The sequence below is a fragment of the Mya arenaria genome, chromosome 2 (assembly GCF_026914265.1).
Source record: "Mya arenaria isolate MELC-2E11 chromosome 2, ASM2691426v1".
Lineage (NCBI taxonomy): Eukaryota > Metazoa > Mollusca > Bivalvia > Myida > Myidae > Mya > Mya arenaria.
Genome location: NC_069123.1, coordinates 32,378,480 through 32,390,936, shown reverse-complemented (window position 1 = coordinate 32,390,936; position 12,457 = coordinate 32,378,480).

The window sequence follows — 12,457 nt, the reverse complement described above, 5'->3', positions numbered from 1 at the left end:
TAGTGCATTGTGACATGTTTACACAATACCCATTAGTTTGGGCAAAAATCAAATTCATTTTGACAAAATCAAGAAGAGTGTTGTACAACACTACTGCTCTTAACTTAATGGACACTCTTCTTCTAAAATATAGGGCCTTGAACGTAGTTCCTTTAAATATTCCATCGGACGTATTTCCTTGGTCTTGTATATGCAGATTTAAGTGATTCACTTTTCAATCTTCGCTTAAAATGTTTTTACTATAATGCAATAGAAACCACAGTGGCGAGCATATATAATATCTGTCATGTGTTTCCGGTCCGGATTAATAATATCTGTCATGTGTTTCCGGTCCGGTTAATAATATCTGACATGTGTTTCCGGTCCTGTTAATTATATTTGTCATATGTTTCCGGTCCGGACCCGAGGGCATCTGCGTTGTCAGGTAACGAGGCTTGCCGAGTTTCCGACTAGGCAGCGTGCCCGAGGGTCGGATTTTTATCCGGACCGGACACAGGTTATTGATATATTTTCTAGCATACCTTTACCTTCTTTTTTTGTAAAAAAATACATTGAAAAACGCCCTTTTTGTAAATTTTAGCGCGTGCGATGATGTTTACTGACGTCATGGCGCGCATTTTTTTTTATTCAGTGCATACGTTAAGTAGTTCTTTCAATATAATGTATTTTTAAGGGTTATTTTGATTTGTTTTGAAGCTATATCATGTTTTTGTAAATGTAAAGTTATGCTTACATAAAGTGTAAAATAAAAGAAATAAAAAGTATTACGTCACAGCGCGTGACTCATTGCATGGGAGTGCCAGATGAATTCACCGGAAATTCCTATCCGGTGCGCTAGGAATAGCTGTCTTGACAAAACGGCCGGTCGAACTATCTGTTTGACTTTGCTTAAAGCTGCACTCTCACAGATTTAAAGTTTTGACAACTTTTTTTGTCTTGGAACAAGCCAATTTATGCGAAAATGCAAGTAAACATTGTTTATTTTATTCTCGAAATCTTATGCTCAGACAATTCTCTATTGTAATGGTTAATAGTATATGCATCGTCATCTTGCTGAGCAGAAATAATATTTGCCAGCATATATCCCGTGCTTCAAATGACGTAACCGCTCTCAAATGTCCAAAGTTTGCCTCGACAAAGCAATTGTTACCGAACGATTTACATACATTTGCCTGCCGGGGTACTATTAAGGTATGATGCGATGTAGTAACAGACCCGTATTTAATATGTTTATTTATATATAATGTCGAAACTCGCTATGTCGAATCCTATTATCTCGATGTTACGGTTATGTCGAACGTTTTAATGAAATATTTTTTATTTAGTTAGGCATGTTTGGTATTTCGGTTAAAACGAACGCTCGTTATCTCGAAGTATTTCCCGAGATCCCAATGACTTCGACATATCGAGTTTTGACTGTTAGTATATTGGTATTTTATTGTTTTATAAAAAGCTGAAATGTCTTAAATAATAACCTTAATTCGAAAGAATGGCAAAAACGTTCTGATTGGCATATAGCAAAGAAGCATATTTCGCTGTTCTCTTTCGACTCCTGATTGAACTTTGTAGCAAACTTGACTCGGACCTCTACGTGGCCAGGACAAGCGCCCACATTCCTTTCTCCATGCAAATGAGAAAAGTCTTTATTTGAACTGCCCGCGAGTTTGTCTTCTTACACCATTTAAGACGATTCATCGGCGGACTTCATATCAATTTTTGGATTATCGACAGTCGAATCCTTGATTTCTCCCACTTAATCCTTTTGAAATAATGTATCCTTTTAAGTGCCAGTATTTTCCCAAACAAATCAAATTTAAATAAGCATTTTTATCCATTAATTGCGCTGAACGTAAATAACGATAAGCGCTCAAAATCTTTTCAATAACATGCTATTTAAAATTTATTTTGATAAAATCAAAATAATTTGTTTGTGTACACGTAAACTACCTGACCTTAAACTTGCTGTTAAGAGTTAAGTATATTGCCTCCGTAGGCACTATTAATCGACGGACAAAATAAGATTAAAACCTCTTTTCACTATCTTTTACTGCCATATCTAAACCCGTTCGTCGTTAGCATACTACACCGTCATCATCGTCATAATCATCATCCGCAACACCTACTTCGTCCTCCTCCTCCTCCTCATCTTCACCATCACCATCACCACCACCACCACCACCACCACCATCAACACCATCATCATCAGCAGCAGCAGCATCAGTAGCAGAAGCAACAGACGCAGAACCTGTGGCAGCAGCAGCTGCATCATCATCATGTATAACAATATATCTTTCACGAGAACATTTTGAACACAGAAAGAAACGTCCGAATTTGAAGTTGTCAGCATTATACATAACGCCAGTGGCGTAGCTACATGTAGGCCTGGGCCTACAACTTTTTAAAAAAATGATAAAATTTAAATAACCAAAATATGCAATAAAAACTAATAGCTACCCAAACACTTTGTGTTATTTTAACCTTGACAAGTTTGGTGTTTATCCAAACTACGTGTCGATTGTATTACTGGGTTACTGCGTTCTTCGGGGGGGGGGGGGGGGTTGTCTCACCCCTTCAATATAGAAGAAGTTGGATTTACTTATTTACGTTTCGTTAAAAGGTGTGAATATGATATGCAAAATGAATCCCCAGAGCCGGAGTTCCAAACGATGGAAAATGGCATAATAAAGAAAATTAGTGGTACCATTGTTTTCAAATTAACTGTTCATAGTAATTGGGTTTTTTTCTAAAACGTATCAAGGTCTGTTCATAAGTAAATTTTTATATTCGCATCTGATTTAATATCTGTATGATAAAATTTCGTGTTTACATATTCATGAACCGGTCGACCTTTCGTGACTGTAGGCGGAGTTTCGCAAAAAAGACCTGGATAATGAATATGTAAAACACGAATTAAAATATCTCGATATATCAAAACAAACAAAATACTAATTCCCACAAAAATGAAAGTAATGAAAAGGGGGAATGTAATATATGATTTAATTCTTCTTTTTCTTGCGTTCATGCAGAATGAACGCTCTGTCGCAAATTTTCCAAGCGTGCTTCATGGAATCGTAAAATCGCGGTCGAGCGTGTTTACTGTTTGAACGCATGCAAAACCAATACCAAAAGCAATTTCAATTTTACATTTACAGCCGGTATTCTACTTCAGTTTAAAGTCGTTTTTCATTCGCGGGTATATTTCGCACCTTTCATTGAAATGCCCAAACGTGCTAAAGCATTGGTATGAAAATAAACAATTTATTAATAGAACATTTATTAATAATTCATTTGAAGTAGACTGATGAAATAACCGAAAGACAGAAAAACATAAAAAAAAGTCCCTTATATATGATAATTAACAGAATTTTAGGTACTCATGATTATGGAATAAAAAGTTAAAATTATAATAGTAAACTATGTATTATTTTGTATTACTACGCTACATATTTGAATTTTCTTATTTCCACGGAAAGTGATAAAAAATAGTATGTTAATACTCAAAAGTTTTATTTTATGGCAAATAAAATCCTAAGATTTTCAAATCTTTGGAATATTTTCACGGAAACTAGCGGTGCTGGTTTTCGAGCCCGGCTCTCAGAGCCACCGCTCGTACGTGTGGTCGTGCATGGTACGAGATCTGTCTTCTCTTTTCTGTCTTTCCCCTTTGCACCCAGAGCCACTATCATCCATGTGTATGTGGTCGCACATGAAATGAACACTGTCCTATCTACGTTTCATAATACTATAAACAATCGCCTTTTCTCACCCCTCTCCACTTCTCTCTATCTCCCATCTCTCTCTCCCCTCTCTCTATCTCCCATCTCTTTCTCCGCCTCTCTATCTCCCATCTCTCTCTATCTCTCTCTATCTCTCTCCATCTCCCATCTCTTTCTCCGCCTCTCTATCTCCCATCTCTCCCAACCTATCTCCATCTCTCGCTCTCTCTACCCTAGCTCTACTTCTCTCTATCGCCAATATCTCTCCCCGCCTCTCTATCTCCCATCTCTCTCTCTATCTCCCATCTCTCTCTCTACCTCTTTCTCTACTTATCTCTCATCTCTCTTTCCGCCTCTCTATCCCCATCTCTCTCTTCCCCTCTCTCTCCCCTCTCTATATCTCCCATCTCTCTCTACCTCCCATCTTTATCTTCTCTATCTTCCATTTCTCTCTCTATCTCCAATCTCTATTCCATTTTCTACCTCCCATCTTCCTCTCTCTCTACCCCTCTTTCTACTTTTCTCTATCTCCCATCTCTATCCATCTCCCATCACTATCTATCTCCCATCTCTATCTATCTCACCTCTCTCCAATTTCCATATCACTTCCACCCCACCCCCTCTCTCTCTCCCATCTCTATCTTCCCTTCTCTCTCTCTCTCGAACCTCTCTTTTCTACTTCTATCTATCTCCCATCTCTCTCCCCTCTCTATATTTCTACCCCCCTCTCTCTCACTACTTCTGTCTATCTCCAATCTCTCTCCCCTCTCTATTTCCCATCCCTCTCCCCCTCTCTATCTCCCATCTCTCTTCCCTTCTCTCTTTCCCCCTCTCTATCTCCCACCTTTCTAGCTGTTTCTGCCTCTCTCTGTCCAATTTTTCACTCTCGATAATAACATTTCTGAGCACTTCTACATTAGTAATTACGATATAAGCGTACTTGTGTAAATTAGCCTATTATACTAACAATTTATATAATATATTATGTAATAAATGTTACTCATCCGAAAGTCAAGTTTATTTTTCGAATGTATTCTCCCGACAATTTTCAACATAGACACTAAAGGCCAAAAAAATGTGTTAAGAACTTTGCGTACATGAAAGCTGCATTCTAACAAATTGAGCGATTTGGCATAGTTGTAATTTTATCGTAGAATATGTTGGTCAATATTTTAAGGGGAAATATTCTACAGCCAAAATTGATATCATTGTTTTATGCTCTAGAATAATTTTTCTTTGAAATATTGACATCTTTTTATCAACACATTCCATAAAGTATAAAAACAAAATTTTGATTCATACTGTGCTTTTATATGAGATTGTCAATTTGTCAACTGTATTCAAGAAAATATGCAAAGTCGAGAGAGTAGAGACTGGGTAATTTTAACATGCTGAATAACTTGACAGTGTCATTTCAAATGCATCAATCACTTAAGGAAACTTTCAAATACTTCAAATTACAGAAAAAAAATAATTATAATGAATAGTTATCACAAAACAGAAAAGGAAAAGAACCAGACATAGAACAAGTCATGATACATCATGATGATTGAAAACAATCTAAGGGTTAGAATTGTACCGTTAGCAACATGTACAATGTACATCTTGAGTATAGAATAATAAGAATTACAAAAAACACACACAAGTAAAATGTTTCATATTATTTTTTGCCAAAAATACTAAGTTTTTGAATATGAGACGTATTTTTGGTATAAAAAATGTTCTTTAAGCTTTTTTTGTGTGATATTGTGGCCAGGCATACACGCTCCTGAATAAGGAAGTCAAAACTAGTATAAGTTAGACCACATTAAATCATTGTAACAACCCATTTTTAACCATGCATCTGCACCCCCTCTCTCTGCTAGGTATATGTATCAAACTCCATTGATTTAAACATTTTTATTGCATTTTTTCTTTCAACATGATCGGTATTTACAACAATGATATAGAGTATACAAAAAGCAAATGGGTTGGACACAAGTTCTAACAACATTTATTAGTAACATTTCCCTCCATGTTCTGCTGTCGCGCAAATCGCGTGATGCTTTAAAAAAATCGATTGACTTTTTTATAAATCTGAAACTGCCTTTGTTAGAAATAAATTTCAATGTTCACTATATCTAAATACTAAACAAATATTCCATTTTGAACACATTGCAGTAAAATACAATTTATAAAATTGTGCTAACATGCTTGCCAAAAGTGTGACACTGAGCCTCCACTGGAAGTGAATCGTTGCATTATGCAACCCGAACAATAGTTATGGTCTCCCAATTTACCGGGACTGGCCGCTTCTCTCTTCTCGTTTGGTAAGGATGGTTGTAATGCACTAGACAATTGTAACAACGGCCCCCAGGTCCGAGAGTATACCGGGTAAAGCCGGGGAAATGGGCCGTGTTTTTACCTTCCAGGTGGCCCCGCAGTGCCGGGTGAATGCGGTGGTTTTGTCTTCGCGCCAAAAATACCGGGGGGTGGGCCTTACCTAGGGTCCCTGTGGCGCGGGGGCATTTGGCGGGATTTTACCAACAGTTCGTCCCCGCATGGCGGGTATTTTACCCGGGCTTGGCTGGACGGAAAGTCCCGCTATTCCCCGGACCTGGGGGCCGTGGTTACAATTAACTGCTGCATAACACAACCTTCTTAGGCTCTTAATTATTCTCTACAGCTTAGTATCTCATCGAAGGTGAATTATTTCTCCTCTAGAGGATTCTTAATTTCGCTTTATTATCACACGAAGGTTGCGGTGAAGTAAGCCATAACACAACAGGTTGGCGCAGGCGTACCTTGAAAGAGATACTCCTATTTCAAATGTCGCTTTATTACCACACGAAGGTTGCGGTGGAGTAAGCCATAACACAATAAATGGGCGCAGGCATACCTTTAAAGCGATACTTCTATTTCAAATCTATACATACACATGTATAACAAACATACATTTTGAGTGATAAACCTTGAACTACGAACGAAATAATGCATTTATGGAAAGTATTAATTACTGATACCAAGATTGTAACCTTGTATTTAATAGCTGAAAACGCACAAATATTAAATGACTGGTGGGTTCTAAAAGATGTACAGCGATCAACTATCGTCTCATGAGGTGGAAATTCCATGAAATACCGTGTTTTCTGCACCTATTTTTCAAATTAAACATGGTATCCTTCATAAGAACCATTGTTTTCGATATTTATTTATCCTTTTCGGTAAATTAAAACAATTATTTTAATTGTGGTACTTCTTATTTGGGAGTAAGACTGCATCTTTAAAACTATAAAGAGAAAGGGAGAAAACATGAAGAGACTGAAGAATGGATTGCGGGTATTTTACCCGCTTCTTATTTTGGAGTAAGACTGCATCTTTAAAACTATAAAGAGAAAAGGAGAAAACATGAAGAGGCTGAAGAATGGATTGCGGGTATTTTACCTACGTAGATATAGTCTCTGCTCGTTATCGGAGATCATTGCTTCGAACAAAAGTTTTAAATTTGACTATGCTGCATACGATCAAATTTAGAAATTGGTGTTAGAGGGGGCTTAACTCAGGAGCCTAAACTTTTGACATTTGCCTCTCCCGCAGAACCAAAATTTCAATGGTTTTATAAGATTCTACCCCATGCAAACTTTAAAATTTCTAGCCCGAAATTGTGCATTTTGAGCGTTTTTTCCCACCCAAAATACACGTCATATCGTATCCATTAACAATAAGTTTCATATTCAGACATCTTAAATTCAGTTTTGTCCACTTAACGATAAATCGTATATCAGAGTTTAACTATACACGTCAAACATGTTGATACTTTTCTAAGCTTCATAAGTATATACAAATATGATAAATACTATAGCACTTTATCGTTGCAATTTGATATCAATTCAATATAATGGAGATATGAAACAATTCCATAATGTACAAATATAAATAAAATTAAAGAAATCAAGAATCCCCACTTTTTACATGTTTAACCTACCTCACTTCCAATCTACAGAATAAAAGGGAAAGTAATAGTAGCATAATGATACTATTTGTTAAAGATTTGTTCCCCTTTACGTGTCGCACTTACAATCAAACATATATCGATGGATAGGTTCAGGAAAAAAGCTCAACCGCCTCGTAATCAGTGTGTACAGACCACGTGGTACATGACGTCAGAGCTGCTAATTTGTTCTCGGTGAACATCTTTACACGAAGGTAACTTTTAAAGCTGCACTCTCACAGATTTACCATTTTTACAACTTTTTTTTATTCTTTGTCTTGGAAAGAGCAAATATATGCGTAAATATCTGCCAACCAATAATATGAGATTGCTGATAAAAAATCAGATCGTAGATTTTCATATTTCCGTTCGAAAATGTTTTATGGCCTAACCCGTTACTAAAAAAAACTTGTTTCTTAAAGAAAAATGCATAAAACATCAACTTTTAAACTTAAATATAAAAAATCTGCGATCTGCAAAACGTTGAACTGGACGAATTAGAAGAAGTATATCTTTCATGCTGCTAAGATGGACGAATATTTTAGTTTGATTTGGACGTGATCTATTTTCCAGTTGTATGGAAATGATTATATATTTCTGATACATAAGGTATTTTTTTTTGTCGCTGCTTTTTAGAAGCCATTGACGACATGAAATGAACGTTCGACCTGCTGCGACATCGCATAAGTTAAATGTATAGTGAAATCAATATACTTTTACACTCATTTACAATTTCAAAATATGAAATTACAATAACGAGTTGCAATGTTGTTTTCTACCTTAACTTTACAAAACATGTTTTTAGCAGTAGTAATGTGTTAAGTAATGGGTTACAATAAAAAAATGCTTAATTAATTTAAATATGTTGAAAACACTGGCACCGGATTTTCAAACTTAATAAAAAAAAAAAAAATCTTAAAATTCCAAACTAAAAATATATATTTTTTTTTTAAAAAATGCATGTTTAAAACAATAGTTTTCAATATTTTGTTCACATTTTTTTATATATTAAGTTTTAATTTGGAATTATTAGATTATTTTTTTTATTTAAAAAAAAATGATTTAGTTTGAAAATCCGGTGACAGTGGTCGAAGATGTAAAAAAAACCCAACTCACTGAAACAATCATCTTCTGTAAACTACATGAACAAATACACAATATGCAATATCAAAATGGATGTTCATGTTTATTGTGAATCAAAACAATCGTTCAGAATTGGACATATTCGTGCATTATATCCTTAATATCTCTCTTTGCTTTCATTGATATTAGAAGTTCATCAAATCTATGCTTCTTGTTGTCTCATAACCATAATCTTTATGTTCAACATACTTTCGCATTATTTTGTCTGTTTGTCTGTGCAGTTCATTTTCAACTTTATTTAATAAACAACGATAGGGACAAATAAAAGCATAGGTAGGCATAACTTTTTTCTTTTTTCAATTGTAGAACATTTTAAATAAAAAATGGTTACATTTTAATATGTGCACTTAACAAATGTACAATATTTAAGGAAATTACGAAAAAGAATCCACATAACGGCAAAAGTGTAATGTCGGGAAGAAAAAAGGGTTTCTCGGGGTAGTTGTTTTTACGCCTTTTGAAGAAGTTAAATAATTTATGCTATGCCATTCTCTTTGGCACGATGATGCCGGAGGGTCTCGTATGGTCTTGTAGGGGAGACTTGAATGAAACGGCGAAAGATCACTGGGCTGGCTTGGTGACCACCACCAAAACTCATTAACTCCGGAGACACCTTGGTGAGAAGCGAGTGTAAAAACCCCTGCGCTTACCGAACAACCTTGATTGTTGTTCCGTTTTACTATTAAGATACATTGTGCGAAGATGTATCTCCCATCTCTCTCCCTCTTCTCTATCTCCCAACTCTCTCTCTCTCTCTCTCTCTCTCTCTCTCTCTCTCTCTCTCCCATCTCTATCTCCCCCTCTCTATCTCCCATCTCTCACCCCCTCTCTATCTCACACTGTTTCTCCCCCTCTCTATCTCCCCCTCTCTCTCTCTCTCCCACTCTTTATCTCTATCTCTCCCTCTTTATATCTCCTAACTCTCTCTTCCCCTATCTATCCCCATCTCTCTCTCCCTCTCTATCTCTCATCTCTCTCCCCCTCTCTATCTCCCATCTGTCTTCCCCTCTCTATCTTCCATCTCTCTCCCCCCTATCACCCCCACTCACCTTTACTTTCCTTCCCACCTTTCTGCTTCCATCTTTCAACCAGTCCCCTCCACTCACTCAGCCTCTCTCTGTCCAATTTTTCACTCCTAATAGTCACATTTCTGAACGCTTTTACATTGTTGTTAATCCAATTCGTATTAGTAAATACGATATTAGCGTACATGTGTAAATTAGTATATTATAATAACAATTTATATAATAGATTATATTTTAAATGTTACTCATTCGAAAGTCAAGTTTTTTCTTCGAATGTACCTCCCGACAATTTTCAACATAAACACCAAAAGCCAAAAAATGTGTTCAGAACTTTGCGTACCTTAAAGCTGCCTTCTAACAAATTGAGCGATTTGACATTGTTTCCATAGTTTTGGCGTCAGAATCAGCTGATTTTGGGATCCGTGTTTTCAAATCAGCCATATAGGATATCACACAATAGAACAGATCTCAATTGTCTGGAAAACCGCCGAAATGTTCATATTCTCTTAAAGCGTTACTAACGCTTATAGCCATAAAACATCAATTTTCGAGCGTAAATATTAAAAACTGCGATCTGATCTTTTATCAGTAGTCGTATATCACTGGTTTACAGACATTTACGCAAAATTTGGCTCATTCCTAGAGAAAAAAATAAAATGTTGTATTTTTATCGTAGAATATGTCGGTCAATATTTCAAGGGGAAATATTATTAAGCCAAAAGTAGAATTCATTGTTTTCTGCTGTAGAATAAGTTTTTTTGAAATATTGACATCTTTTTATCAACACATTCCATAAAGTATATAAGCAAGATTTTGATTCATACTGTGCTTTTATGTAGAAATTTTAATTGAGATTGTCAATTTGTCATCTTTGTCAACTGTATTAAAGATGCACTCTTACTCCCAAATAAGATTTACCACAATTAATAATATTGTTTTAATATTTTAAAGATGAGTAAATGTCGAAAACATTGATTCTTGAAGAATACCGAATTTAATTTGAAAGAAATGTGCATAAAACACGGTATTTCTACCTTAGGAGACTATAGTAGATCGCAGTAAATCTTTTAGCATTCACCAATCATTTAATATTTTTGCGCTTTCTGCTATCAAATACACGGTTACAATGTTGTTATCAGTAATTAATATTTTCCATAATTGCATTATTAAGTAAGTAGTTAAAGGTTTGTCACTCAAATTATATGTTTGCTATACAAGTGTATGAACTGATTTTGAATAAGAGTGTCACTTTAAAGAAAATATGCAAATAATATGCAAAGATGAAAGAGTAGAGATTGGGTAATTTTAACATGCTGAATAGCGTCATTTTAAATGCATCAACCACTTAAGGAAAGTTTCAAATACTTCAAATAACAGAAAAAAAAATATGTATAATGAATAGTTATCGCAAAACAGAAAAGGAGAAGAACATGGAACAAGTCATGATACATCATGATGATTGAAAACAATCTAAGGGTTAGAATTGTACCGTTAGCAACATGTATATTTTAAACTTGAGTAAAATATAATCAAAAATAAAAAGTCAAGTAAATTGTTTCATATTAAGTTTGCCAAAAATACTAAGATTTTGAAGATGAGACTTAGTGTTGGTATAAAAAATGTTCTTTAAGCTTTTTGTGATTTTGTGGCCAGGCATACACAATCCTGAATAAGGAAGTCAAAACTATTAAAAGTTAAACCACGTTAAATCATTGTATTAACCCATTGTTAACCATGCCTCTGCACCCCCTCTCTTTGCTAGATAGATGTATCAATCCCCATTTACTGCTGTGACGCAAATCGCGTGATGCTTTAAAAAAATACAATTACTAAAACTGTGCACACATGCGTACAACAGTTTGACCCTGAACCTCCCTTGGAAGTGAATCGTTGCATTATGCAACCCGAACAATAGTTATGGTCTCCCATTTGACCGGAACTGGCCGCTTCTCACTTTTCGTTTAGTAAGGATGGTTGTAATGAACCAGAAAATTGTAACCACGGCCCTTAGGTCCGAGGGTATACCGGGGAAAGCCTGTGAAATAGGCCGTGTTTTTACCTTCCAGGTGGCCCCGCAGTGCCGGGTGAATGCGGTAGGTTTGTCATCGCGCCAAAAATACCGGGGGATGGGCCTTACTTAGGGTCCCTGTGGCGCGAGGACATTTGGCGGAATTTTACCAGCAGTTCGTCCCGCAGGGCGGGTATTTTACACGGGCTTGGCTTGACGGAAAGTCAAAATCCCTGCTATTCCCCGGACCTGGGGGCCGTGGTTACAATTACCTGGTGCATAACACAGCCTTCTTAGGCTCTAAATTATTCTCTACAGCTTAACACTTCATTGAAGGTGAATTATCCCTCCTCTAAAGGCTTCTTAATGCCGTTTTATTACCACACGAAGGTTGCGGTGGAGTAAGCCATAACGCAACAGATGGGCGCAGGCGTACCTTTAAAGTGTTACTCCTATTTCAAATCTATACATACACATGTATAACAAACATACATTTTGAGTGATAAACCTTGAACTGCGTACTAAATAATGCATTTATGGAAAGTATTAATTACTGATACCAAGATTGTAACCTTGTATTTAATAGCTGAAAACG